Source organism: Balaenoptera physalus, assembly GCF_965194825.1.
Source record: "Balaenoptera physalus genome assembly, chromosome: 6".
Taxonomy (NCBI): Eukaryota; Metazoa; Chordata; class Mammalia; order Artiodactyla; family Balaenopteridae; genus Balaenoptera; species Balaenoptera physalus.
Genome location: NC_138885.1, coordinates 1,376,426 through 1,389,070, shown reverse-complemented (window position 1 = coordinate 1,389,070; position 12,645 = coordinate 1,376,426). Strand labels below are relative to the sequence as shown.

At 54.5% G+C, this 12,645-nt stretch overlaps 1 protein-coding gene across 4 annotated transcripts in view; it reads right to left on the bottom strand.

The window, feature by feature from the left end:
* GLI2 (GLI family zinc finger 2) overlaps positions 1-12,645 on the bottom strand; it is a 246,916-nt gene that overhangs the window by 111,986 nt on the left and 122,285 nt on the right. For 2 of the 4 annotated variants that reach the window (XM_082466361.1, XM_082466362.1), the window contains exon 2: positions 12,243-12,310. The exons of the other annotated variants lie outside the window; for them this stretch is intronic. The gene's annotated coding sequence lies outside the window, so the exon portion shown is untranslated. The remainder of the gene's footprint in view (positions 1-12,242; positions 12,311-12,645) is intronic. 4 annotated transcript variants of the gene reach the window in all.

Below are 12,645 nucleotides of genomic sequence, written 5' to 3'. Positions count from 1 at the left end.
AGTAAAGGTCGGCTGTTATCTCTCCAAGTTTCTCTCCTTTTCACTGAACAAGTAAGAGATGTATTCTGTTTATGGTTCAATTAGCAATGCTTCTTAGAGATCAGCCCATGTCGGAAGGAAGAGATCTCACTCACTTTTAACTGCTGTGTATGATTCCTCAAAATGGAAACGCTGTCGTTTGTTTAACCATTTCTGTATTGCTTAGGTGGTTTGCAATCTTTGGTTACTATAAACAAGGCTACAGGGACCTTTCTGTGCAGGCCTCATGGGGTCCGTGGGCAGCTATTCCTCCAGGGTAGACCCTGAGAAGGGAAACTGTCATTAGCCGCTGCCACACGCCCCCAGCCCCATGCCCAGCTGACACTGTACCAGCAACCGAGAGAGCGCTGTTTCCACGCATCTTGCCCTTCCTTCAAAATTAGCCGACTTCTAAGTCTTTGCCAATTTGAGATCTATTCCCTAAATGCTAAGAAGGTTCAGGGGTTTTCCTTTTATTCAAATTACATTGACAATTCCTCTTCTAGTAATTAACTATTCCTATGTTTTATCCATATTTTAGAAAAGTGGGACCATCTTTTTCTCTGTTTCATGAAGGTTCCTGCCCTTCAATTGTGTGTGGTGTGTTTTCTCCCAGGCTGCCACGTCTCTTAACTTTGTTTATGGCATCTTTTTCATACAAAAGTTTACAATTTCACTGATGGCGGAAATCTACTTTGAGATGCCTCAACCATCAGATGCAGCAGAGGTAGGAAAGGGGCACAGATGGACAGACAGATACAGGTCCAGGAGAGGAACACGTTCACAGCAGAACTGGGGCTGGGATTTTCATGTAAAGTTCTTTCAGCGCTGTTGAATGTTTGAAAATTCTCATAATAAAAAGGTCAGGGAAAAGGTATGCATTTTTGATATAGTCAGATGTATCCATCTTTTCCTTTACGGCTTTCACATCTGTGTCTTGTGTAAGGCTTCCCATGGCAGCCAACACGCTGGGGTGAATGGAGAAGTTCACTTACATAAGTTGGATTTTTTTAAAAAAATTCAGATCTTGAATCCATTTTAATGTATTTTTGTAAAGAGCAGGGGTACGGATTTAATTTTTTTCTCTCTCTAACCCATTGTCTTAATTCTACCAACAGAACAATCCATTCTTCTCTGCTGATTTGAACAGCCACCATCCTTGTTAAAAACCGCCTAAACTCCCAATTCTACTTTTTTGTCTTTCTGGACAGAACAGTCCTGGTTCTCTGGGGTGATTTCCTCTTCCATGTGGATTTTACAATCAGCTTGCAGAATTCCATTAGAATCCTCCTGGGATGTGGATTGTGACTGCACAGAATTTATAGGTAATAACACAGGTTGGGTGTGAGGACAAGAAAAAAGACGGTGTCTGCAAAGGGCTTGGGCCATGGCTAGCGGTGCATAAACAGGAGCGGCTAGTAGTAGTATTGCTGTTGTTGCTACAAGCAGGGAGGGGTTCATCCAGGACATGGTGCGTCTATCAAGGCTCTTCTAGTCCAAGGATACATTGTCTCTCTTTTAAAATAATTTTTTTATTGAAGTATAGTTGATTTACAATACTGTGTAAGTTTCAGGTGCACAGCACAGTGATTCAGTTTATATATATATTATATATAATATATATATTCTTTTTCAGATTCTCTTCTCTTATAGGTTTTTACGTAACATTGAGTAGAGTTCCCTGTGCCATACAGTAGGTCCTTTTGGCTATCTATATTATGCACAGTGGTGTGCATATGTCAATCCCAGCCTCCAAATTTATCCCCCCACCCGCTTCCCCTTTGGTAACCATGAGTTTGTTTTCTGTGTCTGTGAGTCTGTTTCTGTTTTGGAAATAGTTCATTTGTGTTGTCTTTTTCTTTTCTTTTTTCTTTCAGATTTCACATAAAAGCGGTATCATATGATATTTGTCTTTCTCTGTCTGGCTTGCAAATTGTTTTTGAATTCCTCCCAAGCCCCTCCCCTTCCCCACCTGGGCCACTTTCCTTCTGTGTGCCCTCCCTCCAAGTGAGAAGCATCTCGGCCACTCTGGCACCCGGGGCACGAGTCCCGTGGCTAAGACACTCAGCCTGAGGTCCTTCCTCGGGCTTCCCCCAGATTTGGTCCACCTCTCCGGGCCCCTGAGCCGGCCCTGTGCCTGTCGGGCCTGTAGCCAGCTGGAGATGCTGACTCAGCCTCCACTCTGCTCAGACGCTGGGTGCTGACGGTGGTGGCACTTGCCCACGCCCAGGTCCCTGATCAGGAGGCCCTGCGAGTACAAAGTCAGTGGCCCCGCCTCCACGGGCCCAGCACAGCCCCAGGCCACGGCGAAGTCTCCCAACTCCCGAAACGGGGGTGTCCTCTCCCCACCTGACGGATGAAGAAATGGGCCTGTTTCAGGCTGAAAGGGCAGAAAGCTGGGACCCAAACCCAGGTCTGCCTGGCACCCCCGAGCCACGTGCCTCCGAGTGATGGCTGGTCCCAGGGCCGACAGTCCCAGAACCAAACTTCCCAAAAAGTCACCTCCAGGCAGACCCTTGGCTGAGCTGAGGTTCCCGGGCATCCAGCCCCCACTGTGCCCCGGCTGCAGCTCCTCCCAGCTTCCCCTGCCCCACCCCCACTCCCTTTTCTTCTTTGCGGGTACAGCAGCTGCCACGGGGTGCAGCTGTTGACAAACTCGGCAGCATGCTGCCTAGGCGTCTTTCGAGCCACCCGCGTCCTCCTGAGCAGAGAGATACCTCATTAGCGTGCTACATTTCAGCCCCGAGAAAACAACGCATGCCAAGAGACCATAAACAACCAGTACAAAAGCTACAGGTCATGGATGATGGATGCCACCCGCAGATGTTCGACGTGGACCCTGCTTACAGACAGGAGTGCGGCCACCTCCAGGCACATCCGTCTTCTCCCAAACGCTGACGCAGGGAGATGTCGGCATAGCCTTGCTCCACATAAATGGGGGGCCGCGTCTCCCACCCACCCACCACGAGCTTCTGTCCTGATGGGTGAGCTACTCCGTTCTCTGATGACTTTCATTATTTCCAAACCCTCACTATCCTACTTTGGCTACTGGTTATTTTGATTATTATCCTAACTTTTTTTTTTCTTTTCTCCCTGCTCCAGGTCCAGGAATTTTTCTGTTTGAAAAATAAAGTTTCAGAACACGCCAGCCAATTTCTGAAAAGGGCTGGCCAGCCAGTCGAGAAATCAGACCAATGCCAAGGCAAACAGGGGCCCTCGCACAGACCCACTGAGCCCTCACAGACTAGGCTCTGTTGGCCTGAGGGGCGGTTCTGGAAGAGAGGCCCTGTGCGGTTCAATGCCGTCACTCTGGCCCTGGGGGTGCCAGCTGGGACGGCAGCCTGAGGCCGGGAGCCCTCTGGGGTGAGGACGGGCAGGAGCTGAGGGCTTTCCCCTGTGGCCAGATGTTGGGGGCAGCAGCTCCTTCCTGGACCAGCCTCTGGACATAGAAGTCGACCCGCGCGAGGTTGTGGGCCGGCTGAGAACCCCGGGCATCTATACCAAAGGTGACCGAGGAGGCGTGACATGCTCTCAGTGGTTACACACTCTGCAAACAAGAAAGGTTTTACGTCAGTCCCATTTTAAGGCAATGGGGAGAAAGATGCAGCCAAATGCTCAGAGGAGGGGTCCAGGGAGCCTCTGACCGCTCTCGGGATGCTCACGGCCCAGCCTCAAGCGTGAAGGTCAAAACACTCTGTAAGCATTAAAAAGCGTAGTCTAAAGATCCCTGAGGACCCCAAGGCTCTCTCAGCGGTTCCACAAAGTCAAACTATTTTCATATTTTACTAAGATGTTATCTTTTTCACTCTTGCTCTCTCACAAGTGGACAGTGCCAGTTTCCAGAGGCTACCATGGAACAGATCAAAAGCAGAAAACATAAGAGAAAGCTACCTTCTATTTAGCCAGACAGTTAAGAGGTATGTGAAATTGGAAAAAATGCCATTCTTCTAATTTTTTTGTTGCTTTGGAAAATATTTTCACGAAAACGGCTTGTTTTCATGAACATGGAGTGGCTTTGTGACTATTATTTTAAGATGAGCTGAAAATATCTTTCGAATTTCTCAGTTGGAATTTCGAAAATGGTAAATATCAATAGATACAACCCCCTCCAAAAAACCTCTTTGGAGTTCTCCACAATTCTTAAGAGTGTAAAGGAGTCCGGAGACCAAAAAGTTTGAGGACAGCAGCTGTAGAATTTTAATGACAAGGGGTCATGAAGTGAGCAGAATGCCCTGGCCCCTGAAAAGGTTCCAAAGCAGCCAATACAAGAAGATCCCGTTCTGTAAAAAAGAAGACAGACGTGTGTGTATAATATGTGGACACAGGAGTAGATGGCAAGCGCGCGGTCCGAGATTTCACCACGGGCTCTGTCTGGGTGGTAGTGTGGATAGATCCCTCCGGTCTGCCGTTCACATGTTACTACTGTAACCAGATCAAGTGAATAATTAATGTTTAAGGTTTAGCGTCCCGTTTTCAGAAAAGCCCAGGGAAGAGTAAATTGAACAAGTGACATCTTGAGCCTTCCTCTGGGCTGCTACCCCTCTGAGGGGTCCATGGACGCGAGTTTATTGAATCCCAATGATACCTATGGGTTACCAGCCTCGTTTTCCAGCAGAGAAACTGCAGGTCGGAGCAAGATTGAGCATCTCGTCCGTGGTCACGCAAACACGAGGTGACACACAGCCAGGACTCCGATCTGGGCTGGTCGGTCTCCAGAAGCCTGTGTCCCTGACCACTGGCTTGGCGGCCTTCCCCCGGGCCTCCAGCCTCAAGGAGCGGCTGCGTACCAGGGCCTCTGCCCACCCCTCCTTGGCTCTGACGGCACGTGGCCCTCTCACGCTGCCCTGTGGACTTCAACTCCGGTGGACAAGGGCCCAGCTCTCTTCCAAGCATCCTGAAGCCCCCGTGTCCACCTCTAGACCGGGCAGGTGGCTATTGGATAGGGTCAGCAGGGGTCAAGCCACCACCCCATCCTTGAGAAGCTCATCCCAAGTCAGAACCCAGATGCAGCCTCTGCGGTGGGGACCACCAGCCCGGAAGTGAGGTCACGGCTGAGGGGTCCCCCCTGGGCCCAGACCTTCCACCTCAGCTCCTTGACCATCGCCCCACGTGGACCTGGAGCAGGTCACAGGGCAGGTGTCACAGCCTGGGGTCATGTTGCCACCAACATGGAGGAAGCTCCAGTCTGCTGACCGGGTCATCAGCTGCCCACTGCTGACCGCCTGGCACGAGGACGACCTCCGTGCTCCCTCCCTGCCCCCGCAGGCGGCTCCCCATCTCTTTCGCCCCTGGCACAGTGCCACGTCATGCCCAGACCCTGCTCGTCCCCCTGGGCTCCCCCTTGGGAAGGGCCCGAACTCTCCACTGATTTCTGAACGGGTGTGCTTGCCGTGGGAGTTGAAAAACATAATAAATGGGCCCGGCGCCATGTGCAGCACCTAATTTGCAATAATATTGAAGTCTCCAACAATAACTCATTTACTCTTATCATAAATATATATATATATAAAAAGACAAATTGCTACATTGAACATGCATTTTCTCACTGCAAGTAGCTGCGACCCCAGGGAGAAAGCCCTGTGCTGCTAACTAATAGTAAATCCTTTGGAAAATCATGTGTCATAATGATGGACAACCAGGGAAGAGGTATTAAATAGATTTAGAGGTTCGTAGAACAAAAGCCGTCCTTCGCAAACCCACACCTGTAAGAGCACAGGTGATTAGTGCTCACCTTCGGACAGCCCAGGTGCACAGAGGGAGAGAAAAGTTTCTGTCCTGGGCAGGTGTGGCTGGCCGGGTGTCAGGACACAGCGGTGATGGCAGGAGGGGGCGTGGGCAAGGCCTGGGCCAGGATCTCCAGCCCTGCCAGGACCCCCGGAGGGAAGGTCTCACCTCCCCTCCGAGGGAAGGTCTCACCTCCGTTTCCAAGGAGCCAGCCCCTCCCGTGCATCCGCAATGCAAATGCTCACAGGGGCACGCCCAGCTCAGCGCAGGAACGGGGATGCAGGGGGACGGGGATGCAGGGGGATGCAGGGGGACGCAGTCCTGTCTTTGAGAAGAAAGCCATGACCTTGGGATAAGGAAGGCTCCCAGGGGTGTCAGTGTCAGGGCCCCTGCGGCCGTGGCCTGGAGGACAGGTAGGGCTGCCTCGTTCTCCTAGTTCACCCATTCAAGACTAGTGCTTCCAATCAGTTTCTCCAGGTCCTGGGATTTGCCTTCTTCAGTTCAGGAGTCCTGGCCTCAAGGACAGGGGTTGACAGCCTTGTCCCAAATCCTGAGCGGCCTCTGCCTTTCCAACCATCTCTTACTGAACCTTGGGTTTCAGTGTTGGCGCCCGACAGCTGCTTACTGAACTGAAAGGTGGGCACGGGTGGCATTTACTGCATGCCTGCTGGCTGCCAGCTCTGTAGGAAGGGGAGGCTCAAGGTGGGAGGACGGCAGCCCTCCGGAGCGAGGCTCTGGGGATCCCGGCACTGGGCTCCGACTGGGAGCTGGCGGCCCCCCCGGCAGATGCAGGGTCTGGAGCCGGCACGTGGGACCGGGAAGGGCAGAGACACCCACGCAGCCTCACCACAGGGGCCCGTACTGCCGACTTTACACCCTGCCCTCCAGTGGGGGGCTGCGACTAGGCTGACACAGCTGTGGGTCAGTGTCACCTGTGAAGTTCCAGTTCGGGTCAATGTCATTGAGAATCGCACCCTGGCCGGGGTCCATCCCACGCCAATCGCTTTCGCCAGTTCAAGCAAAAGACCCAAACCAAGTTGCTCCCTTCTCCCAGGGCTCAGTTTCCTCAGCTATAAAATGGCGGGGCGGGGGGTGGGTGGGGGGGTGTTGCCTAGACACTAGACAGATCCCCACAGTTTTCCCCATTCATTCATTCATTCACTCACTCAGCCAATGAAGGACACGTTTTCCTCTTGCCCTGACACAAGTAATCCACGGCTATGAAATAACTCACTGAGACAGAGGCAATTTCGTGAAAACAATGCTGCAAACCAAAGCTAGCTTTTCCCCTAAGAGCATTAGTCTCTCAGGCACCAACTAACACTTGGAGACTCTGTACTCCAACCCCAGTTAAAGTACACAGATGCCACTTAGACCTTTGATAGACTTGGCTTTAAAACACAATACTACACATTAGCCCAACATACTTACACATACTAGAAATTGGGAACATTTCCAAAAATGTCTAGAAAGAGAAACGAAATACTAAACCAAGCAGAGAGGGCCGTGGACCCCCTGCAGTTTGGAGCCCAGGAGGGGACTCCCTTGACCTTTGGGAATGGGCTTGCTTGCATTCCCTTCCTTCTTTACTCCATTCCTCCGACTTCAAAGTACAAATGCATAGATTTGATTTCACCGGTGCTTTATGCCTTTGGGATTGCCAAACTGTTCCTTCACTGGCATCCCCCTTCTGGAACCTTCCTATACTTGAAGCAACACCGCCTGGTGATGGATGACTATTTTGCGACTGCTATCAGTTTACTATTTTTACCAATATATCATAAATCAGGAAGAGGAATGCTGGGTCCAACTGGAGAGTGTAGCTTTCACTCATTACCTGGGAGGATTACAGCCATTTCATAAAATCCATTATCTAGGGAAAGGCTCCTATTGGCGGGGTCCAGCCAAAGTCATTTCATGCTTCAAAAGTTTGCAATGCGGCTGGTTAGGAAAAAACCCCTAAATTGTTTGGAAAGTAGGGATCACGATTTGTTTAAAAACCACAAAAGGGCAAGACTGAGCTGTGTCCATTTTACCGAATGGCACTTTGCACTCAAATGCACAGGGCCCGGCGCCCTGACTGCAGGCTGCCCCGACTCACCAGCAGCCGGCAGGAGGAAGCACCCCTCCCCACCCCACTCCAGGCTAGGCCACCCTCACATCTCCCAGGCCCTGTCTCGGTCCCCTCCGAGGCCTCCTGCTCCTGTCCCTCCAGCCCTGCCTCACCGTGGCAGCCAGGGGGATGTCCCCATACTACACCCGGGCACGTCCTTCCGCTGCCCTGAGGATCGGGGTCCCAACCCTCACGGTCTGTGACATCAGGGGGCCCATCACCTCTCCCACCTCATCCCCACCCTCCCCTGGCCCCTCACCACCTTCCAGGGACAGTGACTTTTCCTCTCTCCTCCTGCCCCCTCAGAGGGTGACCACATGCTGCTCCCTCTGCCGGGAAGGGTCTCCCTCTATAACAGCGGTCCCCAACCTTTCCGGCACCAGGGCACCAGGGACGGGTTTCGTGGAGACAATTTTTCCGAACCGGGGTGGGGGGTGGCGGTGGGGGATGGTGTCGAGATGATTCAAGCTCATTACAGTTACCCTGCACTTTATTTCTATTATTATTACATTGTAACATATAATGAAATAATTATACAACTCACCATAATGCTGACAGGAGGTGGAGCTCTGGCAGTAATACTAGCAATGGGGCGCGGCTATAAATACAGACGAAGCTTTGCTGGCTCGCCCGCCGCTCACCTCCTGCTGTATGGTCCGCTTCCTAACAGGCCACGGACCGGTACCGGTCCATGGCCCGGGGGCTGGGGACCCCTGCTCTGTAATACTGAGAAGCACCTTTCGAGCTGACAGCGGTTGTTTCCCTACTATCCACCACCTGTGGGTTTCCAGACGCTTCTCCTTTCGCACAATCACACTCTGATTTGATATGGGGTCGCTTCACCATTTCCCCCAAAGGCAGCCACCAGGAAGGCCTCACCTCCCTACCTAACTTTGTTTCCACCTGGCAAAGGGGAAAACACAAATGTCCCAGGGACCAGCCCAAACAACGACAGGGGCTGAGAGGGCCTCTGTCCCTGCTTGTCCCTCCCCTGAGTTCCTCTACACCAGGGAGCAGTTCACAAGGCCTCAGGGGCACCATCACCCCGACTGGAACAAGTCCCCCAGTTTCAGGACCCCTGGGGGCCTGTTTCCTGGGGCTCTGAAGGCCACGCCAAGTACAGACTCTTAGGAAGCCAAAAGAAGGAAGAATCAAAAGAATGCTAAAAAGGGACCATGAAAGAAAGTGTCTTGCAGATTTTGCCAAGCTTCGAGAACATTCTCTTTGAATGCAATTTTGTTTCCTCCTCTCCTCAGCTCAACTTTTCCCAAATTCGTTCCTCATGCGAACACAGCATCTTCCCAGGGAAGCGCAGCTTTAACACCCACATGTTTTTCCAAGTAACTCGGAGCTGCTCCGCAGACAATAAAGATTCTTCTCTTCGAGTCCTCCTTGCTGCTAAGACCACCGGGGAACTGCAGGGGCGGAGTCTGAGCTCCCAGACGCTCAGCTTTGCCAGGTCTCAGAAGAAAGTCCCGGTTCACAGTTCTCGCTGGCACCGGGAGAGTCTGAGGGGCTGGTTGTCGGAGGGAGGAGCTGAGAAGAAATCCAGCAACTGACGATGTGAATTTCCCTTCCACCGGCTCCCTGACAACCTAGCCCTTCCCCATCCCCAAGCAGGAGTCACTTCACTTTTGCGTTGCTTTCTCTGGGGGGCGGGGGTCAAAGTCCCGAACCCCCACCCCTCCCAGCTCTTTTCATTCCCTCCCCCTCCTCCCCCTCCCCGCCCCCAGCCAGCTCGCCCGGCCTCGGCCCAGCTCATTCTCCCGACTTCAAACTTGGAGGGCGGCGACCCAGGGAGGGCGGGGCCGGGGAAAGCTGCAGGCCAGGCCTGTGCAAACAAGAGCGGCCGTCTCCTCATTTCCACTTGAAGCGACGCCGGAGAGCTGCCTTTCTCCTTCAACTTAGCCGGCCGGGAGGGAAGGGGGACGGAGCCGCGGGAGGGGTCATCAGGCGGCCGCCGGGAGGGAGGCGGGGCGCGTGAATCATTGATGACCGGGGCGGCTGGCGCGCTCGGGAGCGTTCAGCAACGCGGCTAATGTAAAGGCTGCCTGGCCTGCGGGGACCCGGCTGCCGCTGTGGGCAGCGTGTACTCCTCCCTGCAGGGACCCTTCCCAGCCTGGGAGCTGCAGGCGCCTTCCTGCTGGGAGAAGCTGCCTGCCTGCTGGTCCTCCAGGGGCTGGGCTGTCCCGGGGCAAGGGTCCGGAGCTGGGGGGCTGTGATGCCTCAGGCTCCCCACCCTGCCGCCCCCAGAGAGGGAGAGGGAGCTGGCTGGGACCTTAGGGGTCCATCCGGACCAGAGGGCATGCTGGTAAGAAGGGAGACGGAGGCCTGGGAAGAGAAGGTGACTTGCCCAAGGTGCCCAGTGAGGTGGTGAAAGACTGGACCGCAGGCCACTGTCCCCCTGCCATCTCTGGAAGGTTCCCTGGCTCCCTGTGGGCACTGGGAGCCACAGAGCCAGGGAGCAGAGACCCCACCCCAGGCAGGGTGGCCCTTCATACACAGAGGTCACGGGAGGATGACACCGACCCCAACCAGCTAAAATGTCACTAATGGAGTTTGTCTTTTGAGTGTGGAATCCTTTCCAGGCTGCGGAAATTCACTCCTCCTCCCTCGTTTCCCTTCCACAGGGAGGGGGGACGTGGCAATGACCTTGGGACAAGCAGTGCCCATCACACACAGCTGGTGGACTTGCCAGGGGAGTCTGCCAGGATCCCTGATCCTGCTAAGCCTCTACCCTGCCCACTTTTGCCAGGTGCTGAGCCGGTGGAAGGATTCTGTATTTTCTGCTAACAGGGGGGAGGGGGCCCCCTGGGGGGGAGGGGTCAATATCATTGTCGTCCTCAGCCCTTTCCACCCCCAACGCCATGCTGTACCCTTTCCCCCATTTGATCTCGAGGCATCATGAAAAGCGGCCATTCTGTCCCCCAAAGGGAGATCCTGCCTTTCGTAAAGGGATTAACGGAAGTACAAGAGGCTAGAGATTTACCCCAGGACTGGAAAGGGGTGGGGGAAGAAACTGACCTGGAGGAGGGAGGCTCCGGAACCAACCACCCCCTCCCCACGCCCTAACCCTCTTGGGTCCCGCTCCTCTTTAGAAGGTCCCCAACTCCACGCCGCCACGCGAGACCCTCTGAGTGTAACCAAACTCCAGCCCTGCCCCAGCCCTCTGGGCCCTCCCCCATATGCCTTCAGGAGCATACGTGAGCCCCGAAAGCAAGACACGTTCCTACAGAGAAGGCGGAGGCTGTGGGACCCACGCGTAAGGTAGGAAGGCAGCCCAGGCCTGCACGGTCCTCCCTGGGATCGGGAAGGAACTGTGTGCATCGCTTTCAGTCTAAGGAGCAAGAGGTCAGTCCCATACCATAAACACCCAGTGCATCCCTCACGCAGGGTCCAGACAGTACAGCCCGTGGGCAGACGGCATCGGGCTGGAGGCGGCCCGCCCCTCTTCTGACCTGCCCAGGGCACATGGCCAGCCACTGGCCCCAGGAACAGAGCCCCCAGCGAGGCCCCACACCCAGACGGGTCTCCCCTCGCAGGCCGGGCATCACCAGGGCCTCCGGATCCCAGGCCTGCACGCTTCTTCCCCACTCCGAGCAGCAGGGCTTGTGCTGAGTCAAGGCTACTTCCTGGGACAGCAGGGTGTGCAGGAGACGGCCAAACCAGATGGGACTGGTGGAGATGCAAAGGGTCAGAGGTTTGTCTCGGTCGATTACACAGAAAGCTCATCCCCAAACCTCCTGGGTCAGCAAAACGAAAAAGCAGACCCCTTCTTGGGTGGTACGGCCTCAGATGGCACCACAAAGCCCACGAAAAGAAAACAAGGGAAGTGACCCAAACTTTGCCTCAGCCTCGAGGGAGCACAAGGTCCGTGAGTGGGGGGCGGGAGGGAGGCTGAAGGCACAGAGCCTCGGTCCTTGTCCTGGCGGAACCCTCGCCCAGAACGGCCACTTCCCTGCCGTGGTGAGAACAGCCCGCGGCATCCGGCAGCAGTGGTGGGGGCCGGCAGGCAGTCCTCCCCGGACAGCTGAGAACTGGCCCAGAAGCTACGTGCTCTGAGCTCAGCCAGCGAGATGCTTCCTGACTCAGGGCACGTGGCCATTCCGGAGCCTCCCAAAGCCCTACAGTCCGCCTCTGAACATTCTAGAAGCTCAAGCTGGATTTATCCCGCCTGCCCCACCTCCCCACCCCCACCCGCAAGGCTACTCACAGACGGAAACAAGGTGGCCTGAGGGGGCAGGACCGCAGGACATGACTGTCCTCTCTTCCGCCCGGGCCAGAATGAGCCGGCTCCTGACCCAACCATGAGTAACACCCCACAAAAGGGGCTGCTCTCCGCGCCCCCAGCCATCCCCAGATACCCATTCCCAAGGCGTTTGCTTACCCTTCGTTCAGACCTTCCACACGCAGCAATGACTCTGAGCTGGTTCTCTTCCACCAAGCTTAAGGGGGCTTTAAAGAAATGTCCTTCTGTGACTTAAAAGAGTCCTAGAGAGGCCAAACGCCACACTGTGTCTAATGCCCGGCTCAGGGGTAAGAGAGGGGACCCTCCTCCAGGAAGCCCACCACTCCCCTCCCTCTCTTTCCCAGACAAACAGACACAGCCGGGTCAGCACAGAACAGGACTCACAGACCCGGAGGATCATTTTGAGCTGTCTTGGCCCCAAGGAAGCCATACCAGAGAGAGCAGGAGGAAAATGGCCTGGCTACAAAGCCACAGCCGTGGCCACTGTGCTCCCTCGCCTACAGGGGCCACGTTCCCTGGAAGCAGCTGCCCTGCCCAGGCG